This window comes from Drosophila willistoni, unplaced genomic scaffold (genome assembly GCF_018902025.1).
Source record: "Drosophila willistoni isolate 14030-0811.24 unplaced genomic scaffold, UCI_dwil_1.1 Seg693, whole genome shotgun sequence".
NCBI lineage: Eukaryota > Metazoa > Arthropoda > Insecta > Diptera > Drosophilidae > Drosophila > Drosophila willistoni.
In genome coordinates this window covers 33,494-58,422 of record NW_025814603.1, presented here as the reverse complement: position 1 = coordinate 58,422, position 24,929 = coordinate 33,494, and the positions used below count along the sequence as shown (strand labels likewise).

Sequence of the window (24,929 nt, the reverse complement as noted above, 5' to 3'; positions counted from 1 at the left end):
GTCAACACTTTGAAAGTCATAAAACTGCATTGATGATTGAAAATTAGTTACGAGAGGTTGGAAGATACACTTGTTTAACTACTTTTCAGAGGGTATGGGCTGAAATTACTTTTGCCGCCAAAAAATTGTATAGGCATATAACTGAGAGATCTGTAGAACAAAAATTTAGTTCAATGTTTCCAATACTTACTAAGTTATTAAAAAAAGATCTCATATTGATATCTGATTAGATACTGATAATCCTTTGATAAGTGAAGAGAACTAACTAACTTAAGTAAAGTTCAGACACAAAAAAGTTAATATGAAGAAATCCAATTACAATTGTTTATTTTTACAAAGTTTTGGAACATAACCAATCCAAAGGCACATTTAGATAAATTTAATTTTAGATGGGATATATTTTAATTGCACTTTGTTAGATGATTAGCTTTGGCTGATGACTCAATGGGGACTCGAATGTATTGCTCCATGAATTGACTTTGCTAATTGTTGAGACTCTCTATTTGAGTCCTTTTCCAATGTCTTGAACACATGATGACCTAGCTGGGTGATTTTATCTAATAAGTGTTGACCATCATGTGCCGATAGTTTTATTGGCTTATCTTCAATGCTTCTCTGGTTAAGTCCCGCTGGTAAAAGACTCAATAGATCGTTGGGATTAGATATACCCGTATGGTTAACCTGAACATGCAATCTCGTGTGGGTCGACTTGATACTATCACACCGAATAAATTTGATCCAGGTTTGCTAGCAACGTTCGATATACTTATTCCTTGACGTAATAGAGCGGAAACTAGGTCTCCAGGTGTGAATAGTTTTTGAATATCCACGTTGACATTCACCTTTATTCTTCCTGTTACGTCCATTCTCAATTTTGAAGTTAGTTCTCGGAATAACTTATTGGACAAATCGAAACCACCGCCATATAAGTTTTTAATTTCGGCTGGAAGATGGGTATAAACTTGTTTTGAACCAGACATTACATAGAGATATGGTAGTACCAGCGATGTGCCTTTGGGCAAAAATACTATCTTTTTTCCATTCTGGACATAAGTCTGCGACTGAGCCCTATTAATTGATGTCAAATAATTATTGATCCAAAGAAGAATATTGAATTGGTTAAGAGAGGTTTGTTGTGATGTTTCGGGCTCTCGATTAATAATAATTATTTTTGTGTAGTCATTTTGATTAGATTTTTGAGGAAATTGGAATTTTAAATCAAGTTTCAATAGATTGTCGACTGATTTGTTGATTTCTACCACTCTCAATAAAACATTTTGAATAAGCTTAATAATTACTTCAATTGAATTAATGTTTGGACTCTGTGTAATTAGATATTTGAGCAGCAATGAACTGATAATGGGATGTATTTGTGGCAAATCACCACTTAGAGGGGGTGGTTCAGAGGATACGATCTCGTTAGGCAACACTATAAAGTTTTTGTATATATATGATGACCCACCGTGTCCAGGGAAGATAATTTGTAAATCAATTTTCAACCAACTCTTAAGTAATTGATTAAATCGTGAAATAATTGAAATTACTTATTTTATGATTAAAACTGGATCTTGTCTTGGTTTTAAACTTCCAGAAATTTGTAAATAGTGTCTTATAACTCTAAAAATTATTATAGACAAATGTTGTGGTGGTCTTGGAGGAACCTGGATTTGAGTACCTCCATTTGGTGATTTTTCAGATTCAAAAATAATAATTTGTGTCACCTTGGGCTGTTTGAATTCAATAGATTTAAAATTGACATTAATTGTGAAGACACCTTTGAGGATTTCGTTTAACTTTGTCACTTTGGTAATTATATCTTGAATATTTGCAAAGAGTAATGGAAATTTATCTTTGCCTGCAATGTTAGGTTTGGCGCCAATGGGGATAACAACGTACTCTGTTGTGGTATTGTAATTCCGTTCACCAATTCTATTCATTTTGATGCTTATATTAATTTTTATCCAATCCTCAATGAGTAGGTTCAAATATGTGACCTTTGATATGATACTTTGAACTCCTGCAATAAATTTGTTTGTTATATCAACATTTCCAATCTGAGATAAAATAAACTCTTGAATGGAAACTATAAGCAATGGCGAAATTTGTACCAAAGGATCATAGTCTTCAGGTTTCGATGGCAATCCTATGACCTCCAAATTATTAAATTTTGGAAGATCTGGCTGATTTATAACGAGAACTACTGTCGATTCACTGGGTGGTGTCTTTTTGGCATTATCTCCAAATACAAAATTGATTTCCAATTTAAGTAGATGCCTTAAACTGCGATTGAATCGCTCCAAAATCGAAACTACTTGTTTTAATGCCAGAATTATTCGCTCAATTGAAGCATTACCCGCCGCCTGGGTACTTAAATAGTTTTGGATCAAAGTAGTAATAATCAGGATTGAAAATGCTATGCTACGTCGGAGTTTTTTTTTTTGCTCCGCTACTGCTCTGATTTCGAACGGCTACGTAGCATAGCAGAGAGCACAACGGAAACGATTGCTCTTCTGCTCTGCTCCGTAGCATACATTGTCGGAGCACAGAGCAATAGCAAGAGCAAAAAATTTTCGATACGCTATTTGTAGTTGTAGCAATAGCACAAGCATTAAAAGCGAGATGAGAGCGGAGCAAACAAAATAAATTTTTGTGCTACTGCTACGGAGCATTTCCTTTTCTGTTGCTCTCGTAGCAACTTCGTAGTCGCTCTCATAGTAGATCTGTACTAGAGGTGGGCATGGGCCGAAATGTTACATCCAACCCAACTCAGCCCATGGGCTTAAAATTTCATCCGCACCCGAAAGCTAAAAAAAATTTGGACATTCAGAGGAAACTGTAATTCCACAAACTAGGAGCACAACAGTGGCATCACTCCAGAGTTGATCCTTGGACTTTCACCTTGCGAAACACATTGATGCTTATCGCCAAGCAACTGTGAATGTAAGCGCCAAATCCAAGAACCATAAGCATTGGCTGACTCATGTTACCCAGCGATCGTGGCCACTGCTAATATTGCAGGTGCATCCGCTATACCCTCTTGTCCATGTTAACTTGCATGTTGGATTTATCCCTGTTGTGCTCCTAGTTTGTGGAATTACAGTTTCCTCTGAATGTCCAAATTTTTTTTAGCTTTCGGGTGCGGATGAAATTTTAAGCCCATGGGCTGAGTTGGGTTGGATGTAACATTTCGGCCCATGCCCACCTCTAGTACAGATCTACTATGAGAGCGACTACGAAGTTGCTACGAGAGCGACTACGAAATTGCTACGAGAGCAACAGAAAAGGAAATGCTCCGTAGCAGTAGCACAAAAATTTATTTTGTTTGCTCCGCTCTCATCTCGCTTTTAATGCTTGTGCTATTGCTACAACTACAAATAGCGTATCGAAAATTTTTTGCTCTTGCTATTGCTCTGTGCTCCGACAATGTATGCTACGGAGCAGAGCAGAAGAGCAATCGTTTTCCGTTTGTGCTCTCTGCTATGCTACGTAGCCGTTCGAAATCACAGCAGTAGCGGGAGCAGAGCAATATTTTTATTGAAATTGCTGCTATGTAGCAGCAAATGCAAACACTGGTAATAATGACATAAGATTCCGGCGGTCGAGGTATTGGACTTAAATCAGGCAGATCGGGTACTCCATTGTCTGGATATTTTTGAACGTCTTCAATACTGATTGTTATGTTTGACTTAACACGATCGTAATTCAAAGTAAGATTTTTGTTAAGTATAACCCGCATTTCAATTTTGAATAAACCATTAAGGAAGTTATTTAGCTCGACAATTTTTGCAATCAGATATTTTACGATATCGCTTGTAATATTTCCAGGCTGTTCCGAGAAATATTTGTCCATTATAATAATAAAAATGTCATAGGGTTTGTTTTCTGGTAATGGTATGGGTGCTACCGTTTCGGTCGTTGTTTCTATGGTTGGTATTGTTTCAAAGGTTACCGTTTGTGGGGGTATCTCAAATGAAGGCAAATGTTGCTCTTCTTTGTTTTTCGGATTAAGAATTCTAAAAATTAATTCGTAGCCATACCTAGGGGCGTTTCCTTCAATCTGCTCGGATCCTATTTGTGGCCGAATACCATGAACTAATTGATTATACGTTTGCGCAAGCTTGACAAGGAATCCTTGTAGAAATTGGTTCAACTGAAGACTTCCATCAATTTTAATACGAGAGCAATTGCATGAAGGATCTATAACATCGTTTTTGCCAAATAAACCAAAAATTGATCCGTTGGCCAGATTGGCGTGCATAAAAATGCCCAAGCCTGTTTGAAAATTCATTTTTAATGTAAGGATATGGTATAAATTTGATAATTTTGTGGTTTTTTTTTTTCTACTTTAGAGGCCCAGGAGTAAATGATGTCTCATCTCTGTGATTTTTGAAATCAGAGTCAGCTTGTTGTGAATATATGATTCGATTTATATTGCAAAGAGCCATGAATAATTTATTAGTTGAAACAAATGCTTCTTATCCGCATGTTATACCTGTGAAAATTATCTAGAAAAATTTACATTAAGTGTATCAAATTTACTGATAGCCTGCAATATTTGCTTATTCCTTCCTGCCCTTCTTTTCCCCTCTTGTGAAAATAATACTCTGAAATTATATAATACTGTATTTAAATTAACATTATCCATTGCCAATTTGCAGATATCATAAGGAATTACAAATCGGCACACCTTTATCCCAGATATGAAACCGATTCAAAATACAGTTCAGGTTTATCGAATCGGTTTTAATTTCTTCGGAATGTGTCAAAACTTAACGCCTCAGTTTGGGTTTCTTGAGTTTTGAATGATAATACTTACTACAATCCTGTTTGTTTTAATGAACGGCATTGCATATCTTAAACCCAAATCTTAGAAGTTTTTGTAAATTATAAAAAAGATTACCAAGTACGGGATGGTGCTTAAATTATTTAAAAAACAATTTGCCACATATGAAAATACTGATTTTTTTTAGTGCATAATTAAATAATCATCCTTAGAAGTATATACAAAAACGTATTCATTATCTATTAATGCCTATCTTAAACTATATTCCCTTAAGTCAGTTGGTCATGCAAATCATATGTATATGCCTATATTCATTCAAGTATATAGATATGTTTAGTATGTAGTGGTAAGGCAACTGTCTTTAAAAATGTTTCTTGAAACAAAGAAGAAATTTAAATACAGTCTTTTTGGTTTTAAGTTAGAAATTTGATATAATTATGTTTTTGATTTCATCATTTATTAAGTTAAGGCTTCATTTTTGTTATCGGGAGTTGCAATTATTTTGCTTTCCCCTTGAGTTTCAGTTAGAATGTATATTTTTAGATCAACAAAATTCTATGAGGCGCCTTTATGATCAAAATGAATGACTATTTAGATATATGAAAACTTTCCACACAGCTTCATATAATGGTATTAAGTTTCCTTTGTCATAATGCTTCCGCAGCGGGTTATTTATTCCCCCTGAATTCGAATCGGTTGAGCATTCTTTATATCTTTCGAAATGTAATTTAGACATTTTGATGACATTAATAACCGAATTTGATTTGTGTACGTTTGAATGCATTTGGAATAAGAATTTGGTTGTTGGCTAGTTAACGTGAAAGTGAATGTGAGTAATATTTATTCTAGACAGCGGGAGTCATGTGGATTTTAGTGGCTAACAGTTATTTGGGTGACATATATTTACATATACATATCTATATCAAGTAAATGATTCTCTCATTTATGGTGTAATCAAATTACAAGTATAATTTCACAATTTAAAGGCAAAGCAGATAAATTGCATTTTAATTTCATCTTATTTGCCACTTAAAATGAAATCAAATGAAAAGTGAGCACAATATTTAGTGTTTTGCAATCTCGTTTAATCACTGTGAGAGCAAGAAAAGAAAACCCCAAATGATCAGCAAGTATATGTCTTTCAATTTTGTTTGATGTTTGAAACCAAATAAATGAGCAACTTCATAGACACATGACCAAATTTCTACTTTTCAAAGAAATTATTTTTGTAATGCTTTCAGAATGCATGATTACTTAATACAAGAGTAGTCAATTCCAATCCATAAACTGATGTGCATCTCGATTGAATATGTAGCCTCTAACTTATTAGTCATCCACCGATTATTAAAGTTTAATACATATGTATATTTGTCGCCATAATAAGGCACATGTTAACAGAACATTTAACGGAACATTCTAGCTAAAGAAATGCAAATTATATAAATGGATTTCATACTATTTCTAATTTTTCTTTAATTTGTTATGGTTTGCCTTTTAAAGGTTTTTAAAATTCCCCTTCCAATAGGTTTGTTACATGACATTCCAAAGCAAACACTTATATGTGGCATGTCTTCTAAACATAATTGAAAACATAAAGTTAATGTAAACCACATTTGTTGAAAGTGCAAAAAAATATATATAATATATTTTCGCCAGATTTGAGGTCATAACTTTTAAAGAGCTGATTAAATACGTTCTTGGCCCAAAGTCCCCACTGAAAGCCGGCAAAACGAGGCAGACACATTATAATTAACTGGCGAAAACGAAAACGTTTTGCATAATAAATCATTGGGTTTTCATATATCATTTTAATTATCACAAAAAGAAAAAAATATATATGTTCACAAATAAAAGAACCGCAGACACAGACACAGCAAACAAACGAATAGAAAAAGGTTTAAATTCAAGACAAAGAGAGACGCATTTAAAGTCAAGGAGGCGGATTAATTTGAACTCTACCGAACTTTGTATACACTTGCGAATTGGCACACTGAAAGATCACTTCTATGGCAACAAATTAGGATCTATATCTTTTTAAAACGGCTTAAAATGAATTTGATGATCACAGTCAGGGTTGAACTTTGAAAAATTGTTTTATGAGGGCACAACATGGGAATATTTTAAGGCTCTTTGCCTGTTGTTAAGCTCTAAGGAAACCAACAATATGGAAGACAGTTTCCTTATTCTCGAACTAAATCTGCTGCGCGTTATATGCAAGTTGAGTATGCTTTAAAATTACTTAATTACTCTATTAAGAATCAACATTTACGACAAACATTTAAAAGATTGTTTATTTAAGCAAAAGACTCAGGTTTCTTTGGGTTTCCTGTCGTTGGGAAACTAATTTCAGATACTTTCTCGAAGTTTTACGATGAATTCCCAAGGAAATACAAACTTCACAAATCAAATAAAGCTCCAAATCTCTAATATGTTATAAGCATTTACGCTTTTTTGCCTTATATGGACAACTACGATATTGATTAAGAAATGACAATAGAAAATCTTTTATTTATATAAAAGTTTATATATATATTCTTATATCGCTAAAGTTGTTTTTATAAAAATCATTGTGCAAATATATTCGAACATAATATATTTTATTTTTCTGTAAATAAAAAAATTTATTTGATTTAAGGGATTATATGTATGCTGAATACAAAAATGTATTGGTCGAAAATGAGACGAAAAAATCAAGCTGAAACAAATTTTTGTGGTGTGGGTGTTTTCTTTTTTAATGTTACGGACTAAATTTTGAACAAATCAACAAAAACAAAAAAATATAAAACTGAACAATGTTGAAAAATATGTAACAAAAAACAGAAAGTTCGATGAACAGGAACATATGTATCTGGGTGTAGATGTACATCAGGATGTTGTATGTGCCCTCGGAGTTTTTCATTGTGGTGGATTGTGTTATCTTCTTGAACCCTACATAGATTTGCCTGGAAATTCTTCATTGTGGTGGATTGTGGAATCTTCTTGAACCCTACATAGATTTGCCTGGAAATTCTTCATTGTGGTGGATTGTGTTATCTTCTTGAACCCTACATAGATTTGCCTGGAAATTCTTCATTGTGGTGGATTGTGTTATCTTCTTGAACCCTACATAGATTTGCCTGGAAATTCTTCATTGTGGTGGATTGTGTTATCTTCTTGAACCCTACATAGATTTGCCTGGAAATTCTTCATTGTGGTGGATTGTGGAATCTTCTTGAACCCTACATAGATTTGCCTGGAAATTCTTCATTGTGGTGGATTGTGTTATCTTCTTGAACCCTACATAGATTTGCCTGGAAATTCTTCATTGTGGTGGATTGTGGAATCTTCTTGAACCCTACATAGATTTGCCTGGAAATTCTTCATTGTGGTGGATTGTGGAATCTTCTTGAACCCTACATAGATTTGCCTGGAAATTCTTCATTGTGGTGGATTGTGGAATCTTCTTGAACCCTACATAGATTTGCCTGGAAATTCTTCATTGTGGTGGATTGTGGAATCTTCTTGAACCCTACATAGATTTGCCTGGAAATTCTTCATTGTGGTGGATTGTGTTATCTTCTTGAACCCTACATAGATTTGCCTGGAAATTCTTCATTGTGGTGGATTGTGTTATCTTCTTGAACCCTACATAGATTTGCCTGGAAATTCTTCATTGTGGTGGATTGTGGAATCTTCTTGAACCCTACATAGATTTGCCTGGAAATTCTTCATTGTGGTGGATTGTGTTATCTTCTTGAACCCTACATAGATTTGCCTGGAAATTTTTAAGGGGGTTCAATTGTTGGGATCTCAGAGGATTTGGATTAAGGTTTATACCTTTAATGAGTGATCCTGTTTCCTAAATGATTGCCCTTTCAGTTATTATTATGTCCTCCTCGTTATAAACACACATAGTCATAACATGGCCATTTGTGGATAACACGGTTTGTGTTGAGATAGTGCGCTTGTTGCACATTAAAATCATATCTTCGAACTTGCTAAAGTGTTTAACTGATACTTTTCCTGTTCTATTGTAGTTTGCGTGTCCTGTATCTGTAGTATTTTGCAAATCGTCTACAATCCTTTCTTCCTGGCAAATAGGATCAATACAGTATATTTTCTTTATTTCATTAGTTTTGTCTTACCCAATTCGGGATCGGAGAACGCAAAAATTTATATAGCACATATAGAAAAAGTAATACAACTGCAGCAATACTAATCACTCGCAACTTGAGCTCATGTTCACAACGTGGCAACGAACATACGGCCGAATCCTCCTTAAGAGGCTCAGAGAGTTCTGCTACCGGTTTGTCCGAAAAAATTGATAAAAAATTATTCATTTTTGTTTTTTTTTTTTATTTTCACTAAATTATTTTCTTTTTTTTTAGCTCTCACACAGACGTTGTTTCTCAGTTGAGATACAGAATATTATGATTTCGTTTCTAGGCATTCGCCTGACTATGGCAAGACCCGCCAACTTGGATTGCTCTAAATACTAAAAATTTGTATTTGTCAGAGCCTACTCGAATCTTTTTTATCCAAATACAAAATCGATTGACTTAAAAAGCAATCCTTCATCATTTTTAACGTTTAGAAATTAAATTAAATTTTTTTCTTCGAAATTGTATCCAATTCCTAATGCAAATTTCAAGCAAATTCGCTTTAAAGGCATTGTGTCTGAACATAAAGAAATTCGCCATGCTCAGAGTCAGACAAATCGGCTACAGAAGGGAACAAAGAAAGAACACAAATGTTGAAGGCCATCAGCGATGATGATGATGAAGATGAAGATGATGATGCAGTTGTGCTTTAAGCCACATTGACGCCTTTCCGCTTGGCCAGCCTAACGGGCTCCACCTGACGACAGCGGATATGGCCAAGACGTCGTCAGTCCCAGTTGTCGCTATCCCTACCCTTACCCTAAGCGTTCTGGTCTGGTCTAAGCTTAGGCCACCTGTTAAAGGGACTTCAAGCTGTTGCAGCTCAGCTGCTTCAAGTTTTTTTTCTCTTGTTTTTTTTTTGGCTTAATAAGGTTTGTGTTTACTTTTTTGAGGACCCGCTCGTGCCGCAATCGGAAGTTCATGTTTATGATATGGGATACTTTTGGCCAAAAGCAGAATATGGCTATCAGCTGCCACTTGCAAGTTGGTTCATTTGTGTTTGGGATGTTATTTATTGTGGCCAAGATAAGAGTTTAACTAGTGTATAAGTCATTGAAGATTTTCCACCAGAGATATCCTGAAACCATTTAGTACAATCAGATAACCATTTAGCACTAAAGAATACTTATGGTAAGGAGAAAAATTCATATATTTAGCATTTAGTTTTTCCCATTTCGTTGGGCACTTAAGAACTTCTTCTATTTGGATGAGTTTCATTTGGATTTCCATCCATGCAATTGCTTTACGCTTACAAAAGAGCAATTCGGATGATCAATTTAATCTAAATCACTCCCCAATTTATTTAAGACTATTCATTCTTGTAGATAGATCTTAAGTGCCTCTAACAAGCTACCACTTAAGTCTATTTGAACACATGGCTAGGCTCCACCTTTTTTTGTTTGCAAGAGAACAAAACAGAGCCGCTCTAATGTAGATACAATTGTATCTTATAGAACTTTGATTGATGGCTAGGCAATAATATTGCAAGTCTTTAATGATTTACAGCTACCTACTATATTTATAGGTACCTACTACAGACCGAGACTGCAAAAAGAAAAAACAAAAACAGAAGAGAAAAATAAAACAGATGAAAATATATCGCAAAAGTGGAAGTTCACTTCCCTCCTCTGTGCACCTCATCCGCTTGACGAACAGATGCAACAAGTGCAACCACATTTTGTTTACAATTGGAGCACGTCTGTTTCGGCTGCTGCAAGTTTCAGCTCCATCTTCAGCTTCAGCTGCTGACCGTTGGCCATTAACTTTGCAGCCGTCTGCAATTACACCTCTTACATATATACGAAGATGAAGTTCTGGTAACTGGAGCATGATTTCGAGTTCTCCTTCTCTCTTCCCACAAAACCGAAATACAATAACAAAAATTCGAGGGGGTGGGGAACCACTTCATTCCTCGCATAGCTTTACGCCCGCTTTTTATTTTGTTCTTCTCCTACCTGGCAAGAGCATTGAACGCTCTTGGCCTCTGCCCCTTCCCCACCCCAAAACTATTCCATTCGATGGGTCTATGTGTGCTTTTCACACGCTCATGTGAAAAGCGTGCTATGATACAATTTTCATTTCCATTTCTCATTCTTAACAAATATTTAACCGTTTGTTTGAGGAATGTCATGCAAATAACTACCAACTACAAGTTGTAATTCTGTTAACGCTACAATTAAATGTCAGGGATGAGGGAAATGGGTGCGAGGGTGGCGATGGAAATGGCTTAGAAAATCGGTAGGGAAAAAAAAACCAAATGAGAATTGCTCTACAAATTGAACTTTGGTATTTAAATTTAATATGGTTCAATCGATGCCACGTTAGAAACTATTTGTTAAGTGGCAAATGGTAAAGAATGTTTTTGTTGAAATGAAAATTATTAAGGGTTCCTCACAAAGAGAACTCTGATTTATTTTGTTAATAACTATATGACTTTATACATTAAACATTACAGTTTAGCATGAGCTATAATAATGTGTTGAAATATATAATGTTTAGTATATAAACCCATTATCCGATTTCAATATGGAATACTCTTTAAAAAATCAGAAAAGTATTAAAACAAATGATGCATATTTAATGTAATCTTAGATCGGATATTTCTATACTAAATAAAATACATAACATAAAATTTCTTACAAAAATACTATATTTCCAAAATATATATAACCCAAAACCATAAAACCATTTTCAATGTGAAGCTTTCCAAGCGAAAGAGCTTAATTTAAGTTAATTGCTTAAAATTATTGTAAAAGAAAACACTTAACAAATTAGACAAAGTTTATACTAAATATTAGAAAGCATTTCTCCGTTTAAAGATAGTAAAAAAATTAGTGTATATTAAGCATTGTTATCTTTGTTAGTTGCAACGATTTCCCTTAATAATTCTTCATTGTGTTGTTGTTGTTGTTGATGGTCACTAATTAGAGTCTGATTCATGGATTCTTAATTGGCTATGCCATGAGATACTTGCATAAGTTTGCCTTGCTTTATGCTAATGCTAATTAAATTAATTTCATAAAAGCAAACAAAAAGAAACAAAAACAAACCAAAAATTGGTTCCGCAAAATTTTTCACAACTTCACAAATCATCAACGACATCCATCCATCTATGAGTCTGTCTATCTATCACAGATCTAATGATGCTTGACTTGGCTTGCTTTTTTTAGTTTTTTTTTTTTTTTTTTTTTTTTTTTTTTTAGTCGTTGTTGCTTTGCTGATGATAATTTCACTTTCATTAATATTTCGTTTTTTTTTTTTTGGACTCTGGCATAATTAATTTTTCATCTCACTGTTTTTATTTTTTGTGTACCCAGTTCGATGAACAGGAACATATGTATCTGGGTGTAGATGTACATCAGGATGTTGTATGTGCCCTCGGAGTTTTTCATTGTGGTGGATTGTGTTATCTTCTTGAACCCTACATAGATTTGCCTGGAAATTCTTCATTGTGGTGGATTGTGGAATCTTCTTGAACCCTACATAGATTTGCCTGGAAATTCTTATTTTTTTTTTTTTTTTTTTTTTTTTTTTTTTTTTTTTTTTTCTTCATTGTGGTGGATTGTGTTATCTTCTCTGACCTACATAGATTTGCCTGGAAATTTTTAAGGGGGTTCAATTGTTGGGATCTCAGAGGATTTGGATTAAGGTTTATACCTTTAATGAGTGATCCTGTTTCCTAAATGATTGCCCTTTCAGTTATTATTATGTCCTCCTCGTTATAAACACACATAGTCATAACATGGCCATTTGTGGATAACACGGTTTGTGTTGAGATAGTGCGCTTGTTGCACATTAAAATCATATCTTCGAACTTGCTAAAGTGTTTAACTGATACTTTTCCTGTTCTATTGTAGTTTGCGTGTCCTGTATCTGTAGTATTTTGCAAATCGTCTACAATCCTTTCTTCCTGGCAAATAGGATCAATACAGTATATTTTCGTTATTTCATTAGTTTTGTCTTACCCAATTCGGGATCGGAGAACGCAAAAATTTATATAGCACATATAGAAAAAGTAATACAACTGCAGCAATACTAATCACTCGCAACTTGAGCTCATGTTCACAACGTGGCAACGAACATACGGCCGAATCCTCCTTAAGAGGCTCAGAGAGTTCTGCTACCGGTTTGTCCGAAAAAATTGATAAAAAATTATTCATTTTTGTTTTTTTTTTTATTTTCACTAAATTATTTTCTTTTTTTTTAGCTCTCACACAGACGTTGTTTCTCAGTTGAGATACAGAATATTATGATTTCGTTTCTAGGCATTCGCCTGACTATGGCAAGACCCGCCAACTTGGATTGCTCTAAATACTAAAAATTTGTATTTGTCAGAGCCTACTCGAATCTTTTTTATCCAAATACAAAATCGATTGACTTAAAAAGCAATCCTTCATCATTTTTAACGTTTAGAAATTAAATTAAATTTTTTTCTTCGAAATTGTATCCAATTCCTAATGCAAATTTCAAGCAAATTCGCTTTAAAGGCATTGTGTCTGAACATAAAGAAATTCGCCATGCTCAGAGTCAGACAAATCGGCTACAGAAGGGAACAAAGAAAGAACACAAATGTTGAAGGCCATCAGCGATGATGATGATGAAGATGAAGATGATGATGCAGTTGTGCTTTAAGCCACATTGACGCCTTTCCGCTTGGCCAGCCTAACGGGCTCCACCTGACGACAGCGGATATGGCCAAGACGTCGTCAGTCCCAGTTGTCGCTATCCCTACCCTTACCCTAAGAGTTCTGGTCTGGTCTAAGCTTAGGCCACCTGTTAAAGGGACTTCAAGCTGTTGCAGCTCAGCTGCTTCAAGTTTTTTTTCTCTTGTTTTTTTTTTGGCTTAATAAGGTTTGTGTTTACTTTTTTGAGGACCCGCTCGTGCCGCAATCGGAAGTTCATGTTTATGATATGGGATACTTTTGGCCAAAAGCAGAATATGGCTATCAGCTGCCACTTGCAAGTTGGTTCATTTGTGTTTGGGATGTTATTTATTGTGGCCAAGATAAGAGTTTAACTAGTGTATAAGACATTGAAGATTTTCCACCAGAGATATCCTGAAACCATTTAGTACAATCAGATAACCATTTAGCACTAAAGAATACTTATGGTAAGGAGAAAAATTCATATATTTAGCATTTAGTTTTTCCCATTTCGTTGGGCACTTAAGAACTTGCTTCTATTTGGATGAGTTTCATTTGGATTTCCATCCATGCAATTGCTTTACGCATTACAAAAGAGCAATTCGGATGATCAATTTAATCTAAATCACTCCCCAATTTATTTAAGACTATTCATTCTTGTAGATAGATCTTAAGTGCCTCTAACAAGCTACCACTTAAGTCTATTTGAACACATGGCTAGGCTCCACCTTTTTTTGTTTGCAAGAGAACAAAACAGAGCCGCTCTAATGTAGATACAATTGTATCTTATAGAACTTTGATTGATGGCTAGGCAATAATATTGCAAGTCTTTAATGATTTACAGCTACCTACTATATTTATAGGTACCTACTACAGACCGAGACTGCAAAAAGAAAAAACAAAAACAGAAGAGAAAAATAAAACAGATGAAAATATATCGCAAAAGTGGAAGTTCACTTCCCTCCTCTGTGCACCTCATCCGCTTGACGAACAGATGCAACAAGTGCAACCACATTTTGTTTACAATTGGAGCACGTCTGTTTCGGCTGCTGCAAGTTTCAGCTCCATCTTCAGCTTCAGCTTCAGCTGCTGACCGTTGGCCATTAACTTTGCAGCCGTCTGCAATTACACCTCTTACATATATACGAAGATGAAGTTCTGGTAACTGGAGCATGATTTCGAGTTCTCCTCTCTTCCCACAAAACCGAAATACAATAACAAAAATTCGAGGGGGTGGGGAACCACTTCATTCCTCGCATAGCTTTACGCCCGCTTTTTATTTTGTTCTTCTCCTACCTGGCAAGAGCATTGAACGCTCTTGGCCTCTGCCCCTTCCCCACCCCAGAACTATTCCATTCGATGGGTCTATGTGTGCTTTTCACACGCTCATGTGAAAAGCGTGCTATGATACAATTTTCATTTCCATTTCTCATTCTTAACAAATATTTAACCGTTTGTTTGAGGAATGTCATGCAAATAACTACCAACTACAAGTTGTAATTCTGTTAACGCTACAATTAAATGTCAGGGATGAGGGAAATGGGTGCGAGGGTGGCGATGGAAATGGCTTAGAAAATCGGTAGGAAAAAAAAAACCCAAATGAGAATTGCTCTCCAAATTGAACTTTGGTATTTAAATTTAATATGGTTCAATCGATGCCACGTTAGAAACTATTTGTTAAGTGGCAAATGGTAAAGAATGTTTTTGTTGAAATGAAAATTATTAAGGGTTCCTCACAAAGAGAACTCTGATTTATTTTGTTAATAACTATATGACTTTATACATTAAACATTACAGTTTAGCATGAGCTATAATAATGTGTTGAAATATATAATGTTTAGTATATAAACCCATTATCCGATTTCAATATGGAATACTCTTTAAAAAATCAGAAAAGTATTAAAACAAATGATGCATATTTAATGTAATCTTAGATCGGATATTTCTATACTAAATAAAATACATAACATAAAATTTCTTACAAAAATACTATATTTCCAAAATATATATAACCCAAAACCATAAAACCATTTTCAATGTGAAGCTTTCCAAGCGAAAGAGCTTAATTTAAGTTAATTGCTTAAAATTATTGTAAAAGAAAACACTTAACAAATTAGACAAAGTTTTATACTAAATATTAGAAAGCATTTCTCCGTTTAAAGATAGTAAAAAAATTAGTGTATATTAAGCATTGTTATCTTTGTTAGTTGCAACGATTTCCCTTAATAATTCTTCATTGTGTTGTTGTTGTTGTTGATGGTCACTAATTAGAGTCTGATTCATGGATTCTTAATTGGCTATGCCATGAGATACTTGCATAAGTTTGCCTTGCTTTATGCTAATGCTAATTAAATTAATTTCATAAAAGCAAACAGAAAGAAACAAAAACAAACCAAAAATTGGTTCCGCAAAATTTTTCACAACTTCACAAATCATCAACGACATCCATCCATCTATGAGTCTGTCTATCTATCACAGATCTAATGATGCTTGACTTGGCTCATCAGTCGATTTGCCAAAAAAAACAAGGAAAAAAATATTAAACTTCAGTTATGTATATATGAGGTTTTGTTTTTTGTTGTTTTCTTTCTTTTTTAGTCGTTGTTGCTTTGCTGATGATAATTTCACTTTCATTAATATTTCGTTTTTTTTTTTTTGGACTCTGGCATAATTAATTTTTCATCTCACTGTTTTTATTTTTTGTGTACCCAGTTCGATGAACAGGAACATATGTATCTGGGTGTAGATGTACATCAGGATGTTGTATGTGCCCTCGGAGTTTTTCATTGTGGTGGATTGTGTTATCTTCTTGAACCCTACATAGATTTGCCTGGAAATTCTTCATTGTGGTGGATTGTGGATCTTCTTGAACCTACATAGATTGCTGAATCCATTGTGGATTGTTATCTCTGAACCTACATAGATTTGCCTGGAATTCTTCATTGTGTTTTTTTTTTTTTTTTTTTTTTTTTTCTTGACTAATAGATTTGCTGGAAATTCTTCATTGTGGTGGATTGTGTTATCTTCTTGAACCCTACATAGATTTGCCTGGAAATTTTTAAGGGGGTTCAATTGTTGGGATCTCAGAGGATTTGGATTAAGGTTTATACCTTTAATGAGTGATCCTGTTTCCTAAATGATTGCCCTTTCAGTTATTATTATGTCCTCCTCGTTATAAACACACATAGTCATAACATGGCCATTTGTGGATAACACGGTTTGTGTTGAGATAGTGCGCTTGTTGCACATTAAAATCATATCTTCGAACTTGCTAAAGTGTTTAACTGATACTTTTCCTGTTCTATTGTAGTTTGCGTGTCCTGTATCTGTAGTATTTTGCAAATCGTCTACAATCCTTTCTTCCTGGCAAATAGGATCAATACAGTATATTTTCGTTATTTCATTAGTTTTGTCTTACCCAATTCGGGATCGGAGAACGCAAAAATTTATATAGCACATATAGAAAAAGTAATACAACTGCAGCAATACTAATCACTCGCAACTTGAGCTCATGTTCACAACGTGGCAACGAACATACGGCCGAATCCTCCTTAAGAGGCTCAGAGAGTTCTGCTACCGGTTTGTCCGAAAAAATTGATAAAAAATTATTCATTTTTGTTTTTTTTTTTATTTTCACTAAATTATTTTCTTTTTTTTTAGCTCTCACACAGACGTTGTTTCTCAGTTGAGATACAGAATATTATGATTTCGTTTCTAGGCATTCGCCTGACTATGGCAAGACCCGCCAACTTGGATTGCTCTAAATACTAAAAATTTGTATTTGTCAGAGCCTACTCGAATCTTTTTTATCCAAATACAAAATCGATTGACTTAAAAAGCAATCCTTCATCATTTTTAACGTTTAGAAATTAAATTAAATTTTTTTCTTCGAAATTGTATCCAATTCCTAATGCAAATTTCAAGCAAATTCGCTTTAAAGGCATTGTGTCTGAACATAAAGAAATTCGCCATGCTCAGAGTCAGACAAATCGGCTACAGAAGGGAACAAAGAAAGAACACAAATGTTGAAGGCCATCAGCGATGATGATGATGAAGATGAAGATGATGATGCAGTTGTGCTTTAAGCCACATTGACGCCTTTCCGCTTGGCCAGCCTAACGGGCTCCACCTGACGACAGCGGATATGGCCAAGACGTCGTCAGTCCCAGTTGTCGCTATCCCTACCCTTACCCTAAGAGTTCTGGTCTGGTCTAAGCTTAGGCCACCTGTTAAAGGGACTTCAAGCTGTTGCAGCTCAGCTGCTTCAAGTTTTTTTTCTCTTGTTTTTTTTTTGGCTTAATAAGGTTTGTGTTTACTTTTTTGAGGACCCGCTCGTGCCGCAATCGGAAGTTCATGTTTATGATATGGGATACTTTTGGCCAAAAGCAGAATATGGCTATCAGCTGCCACTTGCAAGTTGGTTCATTTGTGTTTGGGATGTTATTTATTGTGGCCAAGATAAGAGTTTAACTAGTGTATAAGACATTGAAGATTTTCCACCAGAGATATCCTGAAACCATTTAGTACAATCAGATAACCATTTAGCACTAAAGAATACTTATGGTAAGGAGAAAAATTCATATATTTAGCATTTAGTTTTTCCCATTTCGTTGGGCACTTAAGAACTTCTTCTATTTGGATGAGTTTCATTTGGATTTCCATCCATGCAATTGCTTTACGCATTACAAAAGAGCAATTCGGATGATCAATTTAATCTAAATCACTCCCCAATTTATTTAAGACTATTCATTCTTGTAGATAGATCTTAAGTGCCTCTAACAAGCTACCACTTAAGTCTATTTGAACACATGGCTAGGCTCCACCTTTTTTTGTTTGCAAGAGAACAAAACAGAGCCGCTCTAATGTAGATACAATTGTATCTTATAGAACTTTGATTGATGGCTAGGCAATAATATTGCAAGTCTTTAATGATTTACAGCTACCTACTATATTTATAGGTACCTACTACAGACCGAGACTGCAAAAAGAAAAAACAAAAACAGAAGAGAAAAATAAAACAGATGAAAATATATCGCAAAAGTGGAAGTTCACTTCCCTCCTCTGTGCACCTCATCCGCTTGACGAACAGATGCAACAAGTGCAACCACATTTTGTTTACAATTGGAGCACGTCTGTTTCGGCTGCTGCAAGTTTCAGCTCCATCTTCAGCTTCAGCTTCAGCTGCTGACCGTTGGCCATTAACTTTGCAGCCGTCTGCAATTACACCTCTTACATATATACGAAGATGAAGTTCTGGTAACTGGAGCATGATTTCGAGTTCTCCTTCTCTCTTCCCACAAAACCGAAATACAATAACAAAAATTCGAGGGGGTGGGGAACCACTTCATTCCTCGCATAGCTTTACGCCCGCTTTTTATTTTGTTCTTCTCCTACCTGGCAAGAGCATTGAACGTCTTGGCCTCTGCCCCTTCCCCACCTCAGAACTATTCCATTCGATGGGTCTATGTGTGCTTTTCACACGCTCATGTGAAAAGCGTGCTATGATACAATTTTCATTTCCATTTCTCATTCTTAACAAATATTTAACCGTTTGTTTGAGGAATGTCATGCAAATAACTACCAACTACAAGTTGTAATTCTGTTAACGCTACAATTAAATGTCAGGGATGAGGGAAATGGGTGCGAGGGTGGCGATGGAAATGGCTTAGAAAATCGGTAGGAAAAAAAAAACCAAATGAGAATTGCTCTACAAATTGAACTTTGGTATTTAAATTTAATATGGTTCAATCGATGCCACGTTAGAAACTATTTGTTAAGTGGCAAATGGTAAAGAATGTTTTTGTTGAAATGAAAATTATTAAGGGTTCCTCACAAAGAGAACTCTGATTTATTTTGTTAATAACTATATGACTATACATTAAACATTACAGCTTAGCATGAGCTATAATAATGTGTTGAAATATATAATGTTTAGTATATAAACCCATTATCCGATTTCAATATGGAATACTCTTTAAAAAATCAGAAAAGTATTAAAACAAATGATGCATATTTAATGTAATCTTAGATCGGATATTTCTATACTAAATAAAATACATAACATAAAATTTCTTACAAAAATACTATATTTCCAAAATATATATAACCCAAAACCATAAAACCATTTTCAATGTGAAGCTTTCCAAGCGAAAGAGCTTAATTTAAGTTAATTGCTTAAAATTATTGTAAAAGAAAACACTTAACAAATTAGACAAAGTTTTATACTAAATATTAGAAAGCATTTCTCCGTTTAAAGATAGTAAAAAAATTAGTGTATATTAAGCATTGTTATCTTTGTTAGTTGCAACGATTTCCCTTAATAATTCTTCATCGTGTTGTTGATGGTCACTAATTAGAGTCTGATTCATGGATTCTTAATTGGCTATGCCATGAGATACTTGCATAAGTTTGCCTTGCTTTATGCTAATGCTAATTAAATTAATTTCATAAAAGCAAACAGAAAGAAACAAAAACAAACCAAAAATTGGTTCCGCAAAATTTTTCACAACTTCACAAATCATCAACGACATCCATCCATCTATGAGTCTGTCTATCTATCACAGATCTAATGATGCTTGACTTGGCTCATCAGTCGATTTGCCAAAAAAAAACAAGGAAAAAAAATATTAAACTTCAGTTATGTATATATGAGGTTTTGTTTTTTTGTTGTTTTCTTTCTTTTTTGGTCGTTGTTGCTTTGCTGATGATAATTTCACTTTCATTAATATTTCGTTTTTTTTTTTTTGGACTCTGGCATAATTAATTTTTCATCTCACTGTTTTTATTTTTTGTGTACCCAGTACTCACAATTTAATACAATGTGGTATATAAAAGAGGAAATTTGTATTTATATATCTCATTATAATTATTTGGTAACAAAAATGAAAGAGATTGAAGTCAAAATGAAAAAAATTACACTCTCAATACTCAAAAGTGATCCATGAATATGCTGATTAGTAATTTTTCTAAATTAATTATTCATAAATATATACTTACAGGGTATTTTGCAGTTTAATATTGTTCTATTCATTCGTCTTGTTTTGTTTTTTTTTTGATGGTTAGTTAAATAAATCATAGCATTTGCCTTGGAAAATTACATTTGACATTTGACTTTCTTTTTGTGTTTATTTTTTGGAGGGGTACTGTGGGGTTAACTACTTTTGGGGCTTGTTTCATACTTAATGATCATGGACCGTGCGTGCGTGCATGCGGTTGTTTGTTTTTGTTTAAATTACTTGATTTATATGGGATAAACAAATCTGATCTCACTAAAAAAGTTAATTTAAGGATAATTCACAAATAAATAAATTTTTTTTTGCTTACATTTTTGACTTGTTTTTTTTTTTATAAAAGTATAAAAACCACTTTTTGCACTTAATCTAAAACCGAAATGTTTGAATGCCAAAGGATTTTTTTAATTTTGAATTTACTGTTTTTCTTATGTGTTCTCCTACAGAACACTTGAATCAGACTGAATGTGTAGAGTTTTCACTAAGGTATATCAATTTTTCGAATGACCTTTCCAACCGTGGAAATCGGTTCGTGCGTTCTGGATTTATAGCGTCAGGGATGTAAACCCGACTTTTTTTTATATATGTATGTATGTATAAGATACTCAGAGGTATTCAAGGTCTACAAAGAAGGATTTCTAATATTAGACCACAGGTCTTCTCGTGCAATTATTTGAAAATATGTTTATCAATGGTTAAAAAATTATGTTCTGTATCCAGGATGACTAAAACAAATAATTTTTAAATTCCTTGATCTCTTGAAATTGTAAAATCAGAGTTTCGTTCTGTGGTGGCTGCTGCAATCAGCAGCCACCACAGATTAACAATTTAAGGAGGATTCCCAGAGCCCGTTAATCTCCCCTGAATTTGAGTTATGTTATTTGAGAATATGTTATAGTATAGAACATCGGCTTAGGTTTTTTATATATTTAAAAAAAGAACATACAGCTTTGATTCAGTTTTAACACTACTGATATTCTTTGATATTTTTAGCGTTTAACGACACCATGGGACTTAATGAAAAGTAGAATTTGCGCAAATGACACTTGAAGATAATTCTGGACTCTTTTTAGTACGACAAAACAAGCATCAAAGTATCTCAGAATATGCCATTGAATTAATGAATTAAAGCTTCTAGTTGCCGTTGGTACCAGGCAAGAGACCTGTTTTCACACTATTCAAACTCTCTTTTCAATTGACAAAGGAGACATGACTAGGATAACGCCCTGCTCATTAAAAAAGCAAGATGTGTGCATTTTGTCAGGCATAAAAATAAAATAATAAAATGGCAAAAATGTGCAAAATCAGCGCAAATAAAAAAACAAAAAATACAAGTAGAACGATATGAGCAGAGAAGGGGAAAGCTAAAGAAAAATGAAAAAGAAAGGAAATAGTACGGGTCCTTTGCGAGTACTGTAGGCGGGCCCTGTAGGAAATGTCAAATCAAATTTGTTGACTTTCATTGTTAATTGGAAGGGAGTGGGTTGTGGGATGTGGGGATAAGAGTGCGAAGGGCGATTGCAACTTGGCGCTCATTCAAATGTGAAAAGCCAATGACAGAGGTTAGGGCAAATGGTGGGGATAAGCGAAATCCTCCTCTTTTGACATGGCAGGCAAGCAAAAGCTTCTTTTTTTCTGTCCTGCACTCGTATTTGTGCTCGATTAAAGCAACGCTTCAGTCTTGAGACAATCAGCAGAGGAAAACCCTGCACCTGCTTTCTGCTCCTTTTCAGAGCTTTTTACAATGCATACGCTTACTTTCAGTGCATCGAGCGCTCCACCAGAGTTCTCCCCTCTTTGGTTTAGGTTTTTTCTTTTTGTTCTGTATTTTGCCGTTGTTAGGTTTGACAATTATTTGCATTGTTCACTAAAAGTCATTTGTTCAACATTCACATGAATCGGTAACTACAACTTAAGTGTCTACTCAAGACTGGGTTAGAGCCGACACTCCTTTTGTATACCCATGAGCTGGAATGTTTTTGACAGCACGGCAAATGCATTATTTTCCTACACAAGTACTTACAGGTATACTTCCCAGGGTACCAAGCATTTTAGCAAGTAAAAGTAAAATTTAATTACACTGAAAATTTTTATTGGTCGAAAAGAAATCTAGAAATCTAGTTTGTGCCAGACCATTTTGTCAAGAAAAATCTCTTTTGCTGGACTATTCCGAGATCCGTTGATTGCAAAAAAGGATAGACAAATCCCCTCTCCACCGTATATTCCATTAGTAATCCTCCGTGTCCTTTATTGTGGCTTTCAGTTTGTGGTTCCATGTGTAGTTCTCTGGTTTTCATTTGCTCAACTCAATCTAATCTGCTCTGTGTATACCTATAATAATTGCATGTTGCAATTATTGGACATTGTTTAATGTCCAGAAATATACTCACTTCTTTGTGGACCGCTCCGGACCGTGCGTGCGTGCATGCGGTTGTTTGTTTTTGTTTAAATTACTTGATTTATATGGGATAAACAAATCTGATCTCACTAAAAAAGTTTTAATTTAAGGATAATTCACAAATAAATAAATTTTTTTTTGCTTACATTTTTGACTTGTTTTTTTTTTTTATAAAAGTATAAAAACCACTTTTTGCACTTAATCTAAAACCGAAATGTTTGAATGCCAAAGGATTTTTTTTTTTAATTTTGAATTTACTGTTTTTCTTATGTGTTCTCCTACAGAACACTTGAATCAGACTGAATGTGTAGAGTTTTCACTAAGGTATATCAATTTTTCGAATGACATAAGAAACAACCCGGTTGCTACGATGGCAGTAATTGAACAGATCTTTTGAAAAATTTAAACTTCGGTCATGAAAAGGGCGCAAAAGTTTGGCTATTTAATGTGGGATTTGGTCTGGCAACTCTGCTCAGCGGTGCGAATTGAGTAAAAGACGAAGCAGTCGAACCGAGGAGACGAGCGAAAGCAGTTGCAAAAAGACAAAAGACGGAACGACGCAAAGCAGTAAAGACAACTAATTTCTAACTAAACCTAATTAAAATAATCAAATAAATAGTTTTTAGTTAAAATAAACTATAATAATATACTACAAATCAATATATTAAATAAAACAAATTCCTACTCTTATTCTTTTGTGAAAAGGGAAATACAAACCAAAAATATCGAAAAGTTTTTGGCCATAAAAGAGCTCTAACTGATTCGCTTTAAAAATTTGGAACTTAATTCAAAATTTTTATGTTCTAAACTGAGATTTGAAGATGAAAATAGTCACATGGATCCCTCAGTTTGTTTTTAAATATCCAAAGGAACGCATGAACAACCAAATTTTACCAGAATACCACATCCTTCGATGCTTATTTTATTTATCAAAAACCAATTTAGTATTTCATTCTTTGTGTAGCTCAATTTCTTCAAGTACTAGCTCAATTTACACTTTAAAAATCTTGAACTATTTTCTAGTGACTCTAAAAGAGGGGGAAGATGGAAAGGATAAATGTTTTTTGTTTGACCCGAAACATTGTGCTCATCGCCTTAGTTCTCTTTGACTATGGCCTGAGGTCGGTTGCCAAAAATGAACGCCTTCGTGATTTATTTTTCCTTTTTTATTTGCCTACTTTTTAAATGGGTGTTTCCGTTTCCGGTTCCGTTACGTTTGACGTGTCTGCACGTAAATTTCTGTGCCATTTCTGTCACTGAGTTTCGGTTTCTTTTTTGTTGCATTTCTCCATCTTCTCATGTTGGCGGTAAATTTTGTACTACAATGCATATATAATCTTTTCACTTATCTTTTGCAAAGTTTCCTGGGTAAACAATAAAAAAAAAACACCTTCTCTTTCTTTTTTAGTGTGCGTCTGAGGTTAAAAGTAGCGTCATACATTCTGAGATTCCCACGCCCACTTTGGAAATAATGAAATGTTGCCACAAGAGTTGCAAAAGGTTGTGGCAAAATGCTGCAAATACAGCACAAAAGGTGTGTGAGCAATTTTTGCTGAATCTCAATCTTGTGACAATCTTATGACAGATTTATGGGTTAAGTATTGTGGTTGAGTTAGATCGCTGCGAAACGGTGGAAATAAAAACGAAATACATAGATAATCTGTGTGCCTTGAGTTATATGTATGTCATTGAATTTGTTTAGTTACACAAGTTTTCGGCATATTTTTCATCATATAGAAAAGGAAACGAAACAAAAAAAAACACAAAATTTACATCAAAATATATACGGCAAATTCCCTGAACATTTAGAAAGCAATGGACGAACAGTCGCGTACCTTTTTGTACGAGCAACTCTGCAAATTAGGACATTGTGTGGGCAATCCTAATTATGATGTAAGCAAAACCATAAATTATATACTTTCCAGACCTACTTTGAATAATGATAGTCGCCATGAA

The 24,929-nt window shown here is 34.4% G+C and overlaps 5 long non-coding RNA genes across 8 annotated transcripts; all 5 read right to left on the bottom strand.

Moving 5' to 3' along the window:
- Positions 1–7,665: 7,665 nt before the first annotated feature.
- Positions 7,666–9,198, bottom strand: LOC111519736. Of its 2 annotated transcripts, none has more exons than XR_002724466.2 (3): positions 8,908–9,198; positions 8,600–8,852; positions 7,666–8,537 (listed from the first exon to the last, which is right to left on the bottom strand). It is a non-coding gene; the product is annotated as an uncharacterized LOC111519736 (long non-coding RNA). The 2 variants fall into 2 exon arrangements; XR_002724465.2 differs by having other exon boundaries at positions 8,600–8,848; positions 8,908–9,197.
- A 3,000-nt stretch (positions 9,199–12,198) lies between these two features.
- LOC124461850 lies at positions 12,199–13,182 on the bottom strand. Of its 2 annotated transcripts, none has more exons than XR_006955266.1 (3): positions 12,888–13,182; positions 12,580–12,832; positions 12,199–12,415 (listed from the first exon to the last, which is right to left on the bottom strand). It is a non-coding gene; the product is annotated as an uncharacterized LOC124461850 (long non-coding RNA). The 2 variants fall into 2 exon arrangements; XR_006955265.1 differs by having other exon boundaries at positions 12,580–12,828; positions 12,888–13,181.
- Positions 13,183–16,553: 3,371 nt separating this feature from the next.
- Positions 16,554–17,276, bottom strand: LOC124461853. Of its 2 annotated transcripts, none has more exons than XR_006955270.1 (3): positions 16,984–17,276; positions 16,676–16,928; positions 16,554–16,613 (listed from the first exon to the last, which is right to left on the bottom strand). It is a non-coding gene; the product is annotated as an uncharacterized LOC124461853 (long non-coding RNA). The 2 variants fall into 2 exon arrangements; XR_006955269.1 differs by having other exon boundaries at positions 16,676–16,924.
- A 3,484-nt stretch (positions 17,277–20,760) lies between these two features.
- On the bottom strand, positions 20,761–23,334 carry LOC124461852. The gene is made up of 3 exons (XR_006955268.1): positions 23,320–23,334; positions 20,889–21,083; positions 20,761–20,833 (listed from the first exon to the last, which is right to left on the bottom strand). It is a non-coding gene; the product is annotated as an uncharacterized LOC124461852 (long non-coding RNA).
- LOC124461851 lies at positions 22,854–23,306 on the bottom strand. The gene is made up of 3 exons (XR_006955267.1): positions 23,120–23,306; positions 22,966–23,062; positions 22,854–22,896 (listed from the first exon to the last, which is right to left on the bottom strand). It is a non-coding gene; the product is annotated as an uncharacterized LOC124461851 (long non-coding RNA).
- Positions 23,335–24,929: the final 1,595 nt, after the last annotated feature.